The following is a 12,597-nucleotide window of genomic DNA, read 5'->3' on the forward strand; positions in this document are numbered from 1 at the left end:
CTTCTTTTCTCCTAGCCTCACGGACCGCACGTCTCCCCTTCTCACACGCCTCTCCCCGCCATCAGCCAGAAGCCAAAATATCATCAGCACTTGTGTCACCACCGAGAACGTTAAAACCCAATTAACATTTGGAAACCCGGCTCAGGCCAATGCTGCCGAGCTTCCCCTGGCACAACGGGAAAGGCCACGCTGTGGCAGCTGAGGGGGACGGGTGGGAGGGCTCGGGGACAGACGGGAGATGCCCCAGCGCTACCAGGGAAGCAGCCCATGCACAGGATTACCCTGAGAGTGGTTCAGCAAATCCCACAAAGGTCGCTGCTGCTGCAGCCAGGGCTCCTCCTCGGGACGTGGGTCAAAACATGATCAAACACTCCAGGAGAGTTCGATGCCATCAGCAAATGGATGCAGTGCCATCCTCCGCAGGATCAATACCACTTCATCAGGCTCAAAACAAGAGGAACTAAACAAGTCGCTGCCTCTCCCATCCCAGAGGCAGGGTTGGCGGGGTACGCCCTGAGCCGATTCCCAGCTCCATGTTCATGTCCGTCCAGGGACTGGAGGGTGCTCCAGCATCTCCAGGGCCACTGGCAGCCTTTCCCCGAACCTCCAGGACCTACAGACCCCCGGCACGGGGCTCTGCCATGCCCTGAGCCCGCTCAGCCCGCAGCTGTCCCCTGGACAGGCACGGCTCCGGCCGCGTAGCATCCAGCCTCCCAATGCCCTGGCCCCTCTCCAGCGAGGAAGGTCACCGTGTTCACTGCTACAGCCACCAAGCACCTCCAGGGAGACATGCTGCTTGCAATTTTTATTTTATTTTTTTTTTAATATAGGAAAACATGAAACCGCATCTTATGGACTGGACTCTCCGGCTCGGCTGTGCAGTAGGGCTTTGAATAATTTATGGCCAAGCCACCACCACCTCCTTCCTCTTCACAGGTCACTCACGTCAAAGAGACACAGGCATGGGAACCCCGCACGGCCCTTTTTATCTGTGGGTCGCATTTCCAGCACCTGCAATTGCCTTCGGTGTCGATTTAATTCCCTCCTGGATGGAAGGGTGGGGAAAATAAATCTTTAATTCAAAGTGAAATATTAATAGAACTGTAATTAGCTGTAATATCTACACAATTAAAATGCAGGAGTCCCAGCAAGAGCTATTTTCATGTGTATTTAAACAAAAATATGTTTGCAGGGTAAGGGGGGGGGGGGGAGCTGAGGATGTTTTTCTGGTGTCCCACTTGTCTGAGGGAGAAACGTGGCCGGGAGGAGCAGCAGTGAAGGGACGCGGGCTCCGGCAGGTCGAGGGCTCCTGCTCGGTGACAGTGACACAGGAGGAAGCGAAAAGCTGGTTTGCAAGAAGAGAGGAGGAAAAGGATTTGAGAGGGAAAAGGAAAGAAAGAAGAACACATCGACACCTTTGTCCTGCTCCTTGCGGAGGGGTTGCAGCAAAGGGAAGGTTTCCACTGGTGTCAGGCAGCGAGGAGCCTCAGCCAGGGGATGGGGAATGGGAAAAGCTCTGCTGGAAGTTGGTAGGGTGTTTCGGGCTGGGTATCGAGCGGGGTGACCCGGGCTCAGCCCCCCGCAGCCATTTGCCAGCAGAAATCACATGAGCTGCTTGCAAAAAGCCACCGAGCTTTCCTGTTTTGGGCAATTAGAGCTGGAGATGGGATTTACTGAAGGAAGAAGGAAGAAACAAAATTGCAAAATAAAACCAAGCGACAAAATAATTTGGCTTGCCCAAAAATAATACCTAAATAACAGGCCCAAGGAAAAAAAAAAAAAAACGAGCCTTGGATTTTTTTCCACAAGAAAGAGACTCCTACACACAAACAGCACATGAATATGGGTAATAGATATGGATATTTCAGCGAGTGAAAATGGTACTGACTGCGTTCTTATTGGATCAACATTCACACATTGAGTCCATGTTTCTCTTGAGGAGTGAGGATAATGGGATGCCGAATGTCAGACCATTTTAAATATATATAAAACTCATTATACGCTTCATGACTAACCAGATTTCGATGGAAAGAGTTGCATTTTAAAGAAATGGGGAGAAAAAAAAAGCCCATCCGGGCTTGCGGGGAGGAATTAGCAATGAAAGAGGGATGATGCGGCTGCAGGCTGTGAGCGACAGCTCCTCCTCTTCCTCAGGAGGAAGGCTGCTGCAGCCGTGCCAGCTCCCTGGCAGCCCCTCCGGCTGCCCCTTCCCTGCACTGGGGGCTGCCAAGCCCCCACCAGCGGCTGGTGCCTGCATCCCAGCCAGCTGCGGCAGGACCCCGGCAGGACCCCGTTTGAGGCCAAGCAGCCAGACCCCAACCTGCCTCTTTGCTGGAGTTCACCAAGGGGGAGCTTTCCCTGGGCTTGTGGGCTTTTTCCAAAAAAAACCCATGCCAGCACTGAGGGGATGGAGCAAGTGCTGGGGATCCGGCCCCACTCCTCCGTGAGCAGCCGAGGGCAGCAGCAGGCACTGATGCTTCATGGCAATACCCATCCCTGGCCAAACCTCCTCCAGCCACCATGTCCAAGCCTCTTGTCAGGGATTTATTCCTCTTTTCTGAATGTATCCAGCCCAAAAATTCCCCTTTGTACCTCAGTGCCTCCGTATTTCAGGAGGACAAAGGACTCATGCCTGGCTTTCGCTGCTCTCTGAGCCGGAGTCGGGCAGCATCAGCGCTCTTCTCCTCTGCAACGCTTCCACCTAACGGCAAGCGTACGGGCAAGGAGGCAGCTCTCGGCGCCAGGGCCACCCACCCCACGGCACCCACATCGCACCCCAGGCACTGAGCAGACTCTGGCACAGCTCAGTGCACCGATGGATCCAGCCTGGCTCAGACCTCAGGCAAGGAAAAGCTGCGGCTTTGCCCCCAGCGCCGACCTTGTGAGCGGGTACCGGAGGCTCCAGCAATGGGGGGTTTTGCTCGATTAAATAAGAAAGGCAGTTTTGTGACAGAACTGCACCAATCCGGCACACGTTGCCTGGACAGCGTGACGCTTCACCACACACTTCGCAGCCGTTTGGCACTCCCAGCATCGCCTGGGCTGCATTTATTCCCCGCACAACCCATAACTTGTACCCCCACGTTATACCCCTCTGGGGCCAAGCCCTGCGCTCGCAGCCCTTCCCTGGGGAGCCCCCGCAAAGCCAGGACCCGCACAAACGGGGGTTTTCCACCCCGCTGCTCCCTCCTCGGCCCGCTCCATCCTCTGGGTGATGTCCTGCCTCCCTCTTGTGGCTGCTGCTCCGGCACGGCCGCGCCGGGAAGGGAGAGGGGATGCGGGAGCCGTGCACCCCAAGCTTGCACCCCGCTTTGCTGCTTGCTGGTGAGCACGAGGGCTGCTGTTGGCCGTGCTCTCCAGTCTGACCCACTCAACGTAACTGGTGAGTTGGTCCCACCCCCGTGGGAAGCCACGGCTCATAAAGGAGGATGAAAAGGAGCCGGTGCCTAACTCGCTGGGTCCGATTCACACACGAGCAGCCGCCGAGCTGGTGGCACAAAAAGCTCAGGGTTATTTTAGCTGCTACCAGTGTGGGACAGGCTGGGACATCTCCAGACAGAAAGTGTCCATGGACACACACAAAGTCTTTGACAAAACACATTGATTTAATTTTTCCTCCTCCCTACTGGGATCCGCGGCTGAGCGAAATGCCAGATCTCACCCGGAGGCAAAGAAAACTGGAAACCGGGCCCAACCCTCCTCCCCTCCCAAGCTGCTGCCCCCCTCCTGAGAAAGCTGATGGGGAAAAGAAGGGAAAAGGGAGAAGACAGATTTCTCGTCCTGGGATCCAGCCCCGGCATAAAGCAGCGTCGATGCTTTTCTGGCTAATGCTGAGCGGCAGCAAATGCCCCGCGGCACCTTCCTGCTCTCGCCTCCCGCTGACATCGAGCCACCCCTCCTCAATGCTAAAACCCTTTAAACAGTCCTTAAAAATGAAATAGCCGTGACAGATTTAATGGGTTTGCAGGAGTTGCTCCGTGTTGGAGAGCGCAGGCTCACGTGGTGCTGGCCCAGGGACGCAGCTGAGCAGACAGAGGCTATTTTGGGCAAGCGATTACTCCAGCTTTTGGGTCTAAACAATACAGAAATAGGAAGAGCCAAGGCACAATGCTACATTGGAAATCTCTCGTTGTGCACCTTCAGCACCTTTTTTTTGCTGGTGCTCCAGAGACCACAGGACCTACACCTGAACCGGTGCAGAGACGGCTCAAACTCATCACACCCCTGCTCTGATCAACCCGCATCCTGCAGGAGCACAGGTTTGGGGATGCTGGTGATGCCGCTTTCGCTGAAGCTGCTGTCCTGCTGCCACAGCAAAGATGCGCAGCCGATGAGGGTTGTGAAGCCCTGGAGGGATGCAGGACAGGACCCGAGCCACGGAGCTGCCTGACAGGCCGGCAGCACTGGCCACGCTGCTGTCATTAGCGCAGCCGTGTATTTTAGGCTAAATAGTGCACCAAGCAGAAGCCACCTGCACCTGCGTTTGAAGCAGGGCTGGGGGCAATGAGTGGGGGCTTCTATTCCCATCCTGTTTTTAAAGCTTCATCTTGCAGCAAGAGCCTGGCACGGCGCAGAAGTCACCCCCCACATAGCCTCGGAGGTGCCAGGGGTCCCGGCCATGCTGCCCAGCTCCCCCCGACCAACCTTCCTTTTCTCCCCCCCCCGAATTTTCTCTTCGAAGCCAGAGATGTCCCCCTGTCCCCAGTGCAACACCCCGGGGACACGGACACGGCCCCAACCCAGGCATGGGGTGGTTTCCCAGGGAGAGGAGGGCAGACAACTCCAGCTGCTTTTCCATCTGGATGCAGGAGGGGTTTTTCCACCCACAGGGATCATGAGCAGCTGGAAATGCTTTCTTTAAAGAAAAATTAAAAAGGAAGAAAAAGGATGGAGAGAGCACATTTGGTGGTAAAATTAACTGTGACGGCCAGACAGCACATACTCCCCCTGCACCAACAGGACAATTAGAGGAAAATCTTTACATATTAACTAACGTGAAAGCCACTGATGGTGCGGGTGGTTAATCCCCTCGTCCTTCCCGACCAGCCCTGCCGGAGCAGGGCAGCAGCAGTGCCCCGGATGCAGGACAGGGCTGACGGGAGGGCAGCACATCGCCGGCTCCCAGCCAGAAACAGCCCCCGAGCCGTCAGGGAGGGCGCAGTGCTGGAAAGCCACGGGATGCCAGAGGGGCCCACCACCGAGCATCGGCATCTCACGCCCCCAGCCAGGCACAAGGATATGCAGCAGATGTGGGAAAGCAAGGAGGAGAGCATGGAGCAGGCCAGCAAGGCTGCCATTGCCTTGCTTCTCCCCTCTGAGCAGCTGGGGCAGCCGCCGTACCCCTCTCAAAGGCCCCCAAGCCAGCAGTTAAAGCTCTTGACCTGCATCCAACGCCATGCAAAAATTGCCCCATTCACTGTGCATTCACTGTGCTTCATTCACTGAAAGCAAACCACTCCAAACTGGGATGGATTTGCACGAAGGGCTCCTCCAGCACCCCCTGCCTGAGGCTGCAGTGGAGGGCGAGGGGCAGACCTCGCCCCCACCCAGGGAAAGGGACCCCGGGCAAGCAAAGCCCTGTGGCACCAGGGCAGCCTCCCCCACGGAGCCAACCCCGTCGAAATAACACCCATCTTCTCCTCCCAACTTTTCCATAATTCATGCAACAACCTCCTGGAAGAAATATCCTCCTCGGGCATAAAATATTCATGGTCTCATACTTTGCAAGGAAACACTGTCTTCCTTGGAGCACGACCAAGCAGCCAAGGCCGGCACAGATTTGCCTTTCCAAGAGTAATTATGTTCCTCATCGATCGGGTGCTGCAACGAGAGGGGCCGCGCCGGGAAGGGCCCCCCAGCCGGTATCGGGGTGTGTCCCCCGTGCAACAAAGTGCCTTTTGGAAGAGGTATGAAAGGGCTTGGGAAGAGGTGGGCTGGATGTGCACCATGAAGTGGCATCCCAAGAGATTCCCCATCTCCGTGGTTGCACCTCATTGCACCAGCAAAGCCACCCCAGGAGGGACCGTATCCCCCCGGAGCCGATCTGGCCCCATCCCAGTCCTGCCCACAGCCCTCGCGCACAGACAGCCCGACGTGCCTGTGATTACATGCCGGCAGACAGCACCCCCCAGCCTCTTTCTGCTCGCGATTTGGATGCTGGTCAATTAATTAAGGGCTCCTTCATATTTAGCTCCATTTGCAGAGTTCGGCAGAGGGCCACAGCCCCATTCAGCTGCACAATATTCAAACCCTTTATTATTATTATTATTATTGCTTGCTTTTTCCCTTTCCCAGCACTGGCAGCACCACAAGGTCTGGTCACAGGAGCCCAGGAGGGTGGGGGGTGGGGGGCCCGTGCTAGGGAGGGAGCAGCCGGCCATGAAGGAGCTCGCTTCTGAGCAGCATTTCGGGGCAGCAAGGGTCCCGCGTCCCCAGCCCAGGCCCCCGCTCGTGGCACAGCGTGGCATCACCTCCCGCTGGCTCCAGTGCTCAGCCGGGGAGCACGGAGCAGCCTCCCCCCAGCAGTGCTTTTCTCCCTTGCTTGCATCAGCTCAGCTGGCGCAGCTTTGCTGAAGCGGCAGCAGGAGAAGCCGCAGCCCATGCAGGGTGCTCGGTGGCACTGCACCCGGAAATTTAGGGTCGGCACCATCAGCTGAAGATGCTTTTATTGCCGAGAGAACAGCTTCCCACAGAGAAACCGTTCTGACCTAGCTATTAAAATTAACTAATAAAAAATTCTAACCCATAACCCAATCAATTCGCAGGCAATAAGTCAAACCCCGGCTCAGGCCGGGCTCCCACGGGAGGTTCTGGCAGCCAGATATGCTCAGCAGCACCCAGGCACCAAACCCCCGGGGCAGGCGGGTCTGGGGACCGCTGGCGTGGAGGGGACATCTCCCCAGCCACCGGCAGGGTACACGGGGGCACATGGGGACACCCACACTGAAGTGGAGCACCCAGCCTGGTGACAGAGGGGTCCTTTAACCACCACCGCTTGGGGACAAGCCCATGCTTGAGCAGGGCCAAGGGGCAGCACGCGTTTAATTACTCCCATCTTGTCCAGTGCAGTATGTGCTGTAATAAAACACAGCCCAGGTTTCACGGTCCCTCACACCATAAGCCAATAAAAAAAAAAAAAAAAAAAAAAAAAGCCTTTGCCATCAAGCCTGCCTTCAGCAGCCAAACCTCACCCCGAGCTGGGCGCTCCGGCCATGCTGGGGCCGCACAGCTCCCTGCACCCCGGATGAGGCATCCCGGGGATTCTCCTGTGCATTGGCTATAGCAAGGTCCAGCAAAGCCCCCATCCATCCCCTGGGACAAGGGGGGAGATGAAGGTGGGTGCATTGCTCAGCCCCAAGGGGCCTCAGCGGTAGGGAAAGAGAGGAGGGGGCTGCAGGGTCCCAGGGGGAGAGGGCACCCCGGCAGCAGGGGACGGGGCTTACAAGGAGGGGGGCTCAGCACAGTAGGTGGGTTTTCACTGAGCAATGAAAAACGACCTGGAGGAATCTGTGCAGCAAGGACCAAAAGCCAGCCTTGGCCAGGGCTGGGAGTAGCGACGAATGGGTCCCGTGGGAGCACTGCCGGTCCCTGGGACCCCCAGCCAGGCCCACAGGCTGCCCCACACCCAGCCCACGCTTCCCACACCAGGACTCCAGTCCCAAACCTGGACTCCGCATCTCACATCCCTGGACTTCCAGCAAAAGCCACCAGTGCCTTCCTGTGGCAGCCGTCCTCACTGCAGCCATGCTGCGGGACGGATCCGGCCACGCTGGGCTCCCTTCAGGCCGGGGAGAAAGGCAGGAAGGTATCTGGGGCAAGTCACCGGCCTAACACCCCACTCATGCATGGCCGCGGTGGGGACCGTCCCCTCCTCCCCCACGTGCAAAGGGTGTTGCACAGCGTGAGCACGCGACGCCTGCGCAGCCGGGCTCCCGTCACCCACCCAGTGAAACACAAGTCACATCCTCAACACCCCCCCAGGAGCCTTCCCTAAATCTTCAAGGAAAAATTCCCCCTGCCAGCCAATGCACCCCAAGCTCTCCCCAAGGGTGCTGTGGAGCAGAGACCCTCCAGGCAGCCATTAAATACATCCTATTTAAGGGTGATGCGTGGGTGCTGGCGGAGGGTGGGCCGGTTCAGGGGTACTCTCCCTCCACAGGGACCCTGGGGCCTCTCGTCAGGAACGGGAACACTGCTGTCCTCCCCCGGCTCCGAGTCACGCCGATCCACCCCCCAGCCCGCGCCGTCGTGATGCTCCCCTCCGAGGGGAGACACGGGGAGACACGCGTGCACCTCTGTGGGCTTCAGCACCTACATACAGATTAGCAGTTGCTAAGCGAGCAGTTGCTAAGCCGGCGCCAGCTGGGAAGGTGGGTGACAGCCTTGCAAACTCCCACCGAGCTGCTCTCATGATGGATGGAGGGGGACCGGAGCATGCGAGAAGCCTCCTGCCCCCTGCAACAAAGCCATGAAGGCGGCAGGCGCCGTGTGGGACCCCCCTCCTGGGCAGGGGCTGCGGGGGGAACCACAGCCCACTGCACCCTGCCGTGGGTTTCGGGGCACGGAGCGGTGGGATGCTCAGCCCCATGGTGGCTTCCAGCATTGTGGAAGCCCCCCCAGCCCTTCACCCCTTTCCTTCGTGACCCCGCCAGCTCCCCGCCAGTGTGTCTGTGCCATTTGAAAGATGAACCCCTGGCATTGCCAGGCCAGGCGCTGCGTAACCGGAGACGGGAACGACCAGTGACCACCCAGCCCGTTATAGCCAGCCCTAATCCTCTGGCCAGGCTGGATGTCACGTCGTCCCCACCAGGGATGGGCAAGACGCATCGCAGGGTCAGGGACACGCCACATGCCTGGGTGTCCCCTGCTAGGGAGAAACACGCTGCCCCTGCAGTCCTTGGGAGACAAAGAAGCAGCCTGCGGAGGGCTCAGCGCTGCAGCCAGGGTCACCAGCATCCCCCTGTCTGTCCCCTCCCGTGGGGACCAAACGAGCCCCCACGGGGACTGCCACGGGCAGGCTGCCTGCTGGCAGAGGCAGGGATATGTTTCAGCCCTGCCCTGCCCGGCCCCGCTTTGCCCCGCGCCCACCCCAGCAGCTGCCCCCCACCCCAGCACCATCCTGCTCCCCGGTGGGGGATGCTGAGACTCACCCTGGGGACAGCCAAATCCTGCCTGCAGGCAGGGGCAGGGTGCGAAGGCCTGCGGGGCAGGGTGCGGGGCAGGCACTAGCCAGGGCCAGCTCCTGCCCACCCTGCCTTTGAGGGGCAGGGACCAGCTGCAGGCGCAGCACCAGTTCACACCTCTGTGGGCTCCCAGCTGGGCTCAATCCGCGGCTCCCGCAGCCCCAGCCCCAAGCTGGGTGCAGCCAGCCTGGCTGGAAGGTGCCAGCAGCACCCAGGCGTGGGCTGGGATGAGCATTAGGATCCCCAGGTCCCTCTGCAACCACAGTGCAATCATCCCCTTGCATGCCTCAGTTTCCCCTCACTGCAGAGGGACGGGTCCCCCCACCCCACAGCTCCCAGCTGATGCTCCCTTTGCTCCGGCGTGTCCGACCGGCTGCAGGGGGGGTGCGGCCCTCGGGTGACCTGCGCCCCACGGCAGCGTGGGCGCGCCCCACGGGGAAGGAGGGCCCCGGGGAAGGGGCTTCGCACCCCCAGCCCGCCCCGCTGCCGAGAGGCCTCTCCCCGTTAGGTGGCAGCAGGGGACCGCGGTGCCACCGCCGAGCGGCCCCGGGATGCGGCGGGGATGCCCCGATCCGGCCCCGCCGCCCCCGCCCCGGGGACGAGGCCGCATCCCGCCCGCTGGCGCGGGGGCCGCCGGCTCGGGGGGCACGCAGGTTTTCCTTCTGCCAGAAAACAGTTTTCCAGCCCTTTTCGCCCCAGGGACCCGCTCCGGCAAGGTGGGAGAGTTCTCCCCCCAGGAAAACCCGCCGGTCACATCTCGGGACACCCCATCCCACCCAGCCCTGCGGCCTCTCGGGTCACTTACTGACCCATAAGGTGCTGCACCCACTGCCCGCCGTCACCCATCTCCCTCAAAGTCCGTTAATTAAACACCCCAGCCCATGGAGGGGGACACGAGCCACAGCATCCGCAGCAGAGACAGGGCTGCTCCGGCTCCCGGCTCCCTCCTTTACACCAGCAGCCAGCTTGGCCCCGTCCCCCGTCCCTGTCACCTCCAGCATCGCCTTCCACTCCCGCTTCCCTGCCTCTGCAGTCACCCCGGGCCCCCGGGCCCCCGGAGAGGGGGACGCTGCCAGCAGCTGAGTCACGCGTGACCGCCACCTGAGTCACTGCACGGAGGGAAGTCCCTCGGCCCCCAATGCTTTTCCAACCGGAGCTGAGTAAAAGGGAAAGTGTCAAGGAATTTGGCTGGGAAAAGTGTTTTCTTGGAGCTCCGACAAGGAGCAGCCTCTCCAGCACGTCCCCTTTGCCACAGTGAACTCGGGACCACTGGCGGCGAGCACAACCCCTGGCAAACAAGTACACGGTGCTGTGTCCACACACCCGCACACGCACAGGGGGACGGTGCTGGGAACACCCCTCCGGGAGGAACGGGGAAGCAGCAGCGGCTCCGGACCCAAGCGTCCCCTGGGCTGGGTCTCCTGTCCCAGAGGTACCCAGAGTGCGGCTGATGAGCGTCCCCTGGGTGCTGCCCCGAGCGGGAGGATGAGCTCAGGACGTGCCCCCGCACAAAACTGGGTGCCCAGCGGGGACAGCTCGGGGTGGCCTTTGCATGTGGGGCAGTGGGGCTGCCGGCTGGCCAGGGAGCGGGGGGCTCCTTCCCCACCGCCTGGGGCCTGCCGAGACCGCAGGGGATGGAGGGGACTCCAGGGGACGGAAGAGCCAGCCCTTCCACTGGGAAGGGCAGGAAAAACATGTCCCCTCCTGTCCCTTCCACTGTGTCCCCCATTCCCTTGCACTGCACATCCTCCAGCCCCTGCAAGCCCCTTGCAGTGGGTGCCCCCCCACCCCTTGCAGCGGGTGCCCCCCACCCTTGCAGCCCCTCCCTCCCACATTGCCCCTGCCCGCCCGCGGGGATGCTGCCAGCCACCACCAGCTTCTTTGCTGCCCTGTTTAGTTTTGATGTGCCACTTGCAATAAAATACCTTGATTAAAAAAAAAAATAAGGCAGCCAGGCTCCCTTGTGAGCCAGACAGCAAGTCCTCAATTAATGACGCTTTGCATTCTCCTCCGCCGCGTCCCCCGTTAATGATTTACAGCAGGTCCTCCCCGGCCTTGTTCCCCCCTTTGTTAGCCCTGAGCCACGGGGCAGGCTGGGCTGGGGCTGCAGAGGGAAAATGGGCTCCAGGGAGGGCCCGCAGGTGTTTTCTCAGCTGCTGGCACATGTCCTGGTGCCCCTGGGGAGGAGCAATGGTGGGGAGCTCTTGGGCTGCTGAGGATGAGGAGCCCCGGGGTGAGGAAGGTGCTCGAGCCCCCACCATGGGTCGGCCACATCCTTCCTCAGAGGCTCCCGTGGGCACGAGGAGGGCACAGGGCTCCGTTCCTGGTGGTCCCCTGATTTATGCCACCCCCTTTCTAGCAGGAGCGAGGCAATGCAGGACCCCGGCTCCACTGGCGGCCGCCCACCACCAACCTGAGCCCCAACTCGCTCGGTGCACATGTGGCCAGAGCTGCCCTCCAGCAGCCCCAGGCTTTGTGTTCCAGCAGGCAGCCCCAGGAGGTTTCATGATACTGAGAAACCGGGATGTTCCCGGGGCAGCCTCACAGACAAAAGGCCATTGTGCACTGCAGGGATGGCGGCGGCCCCAGAGCATCCCAGCTCCACGGGCAGGGCCATAGCTGAGCAGCCCACCCCAGGCTCCGGGAGGTGGCACGGCCGGTGGCCGAGGAGCACGGGGCACTTGCCTGCAGGACACCGAGCAGCTCCCCACAGCTAACGGGATGCTCCACCTTGGGGTGCCCGAGCCAAAGCAGCCTCCCCCCCATCCCGCCGACAGCAGCACCCAAACCCCATCCTTGCCATCCCAGGGGACGGGAGAGGCACACGCTGGGCTCAAGCAGGTAAACCGGACCCTGCTGCAGCCGAGCAGGGTGACAGGCAGGGACACGTTCCCATGGCTGCCGGCAGGTCGGGGCAGGCGGAGGGGGTGGCTGCCCGAGCACGGCAGGAGCGTCCCTGCCTGAGCCAGAGCCGCTTTCCAGCCCCACCGGCTCATCCGGCTCGCCCTGCGCCATGAGGGCTGCCGCTCAGCCGGTGCTCTCGGGAGCTGCCGGCCCCTGCCAGCCAGCGGCATTTCCCCTATATATTAGGGGGGTTTTGTATATATTTACCTATATGGGGTTATACATACTACAGAGCCATGCAGCACCGAGCCCAGGGCAGTGAGCCCCTCCAAGCCCAGCTCCTGCTGGCAGGGGATTAAAAGCAAATCCCCATTTTTGTTTAAAGGAGTGAGGGAATTAAACCTGGCTTCTGGGATCAAGGAGGGATGAAGGCCGAGCCCCACAGTGTGGAAGGCAGCAGCTCAGCACCCAAGGGTGCTCAGCACCCCTGAAGCCAGGCTTTTTAGGGACTGTGAACAAGAGGAAGAATGAGACACCGTGTGCGTGGGACAGGGACAGGTTGGTGGTCGCT

Source organism: Nipponia nippon, unplaced genomic scaffold (genome assembly GCF_047370975.1).
Source record: "Nipponia nippon isolate SJK-2023a ecotype South Korea unplaced genomic scaffold, ASM4737097v1 scaffold_25, whole genome shotgun sequence".
Lineage (NCBI taxonomy): Eukaryota > Metazoa > Chordata > Aves > Pelecaniformes > Threskiornithidae > Nipponia > Nipponia nippon.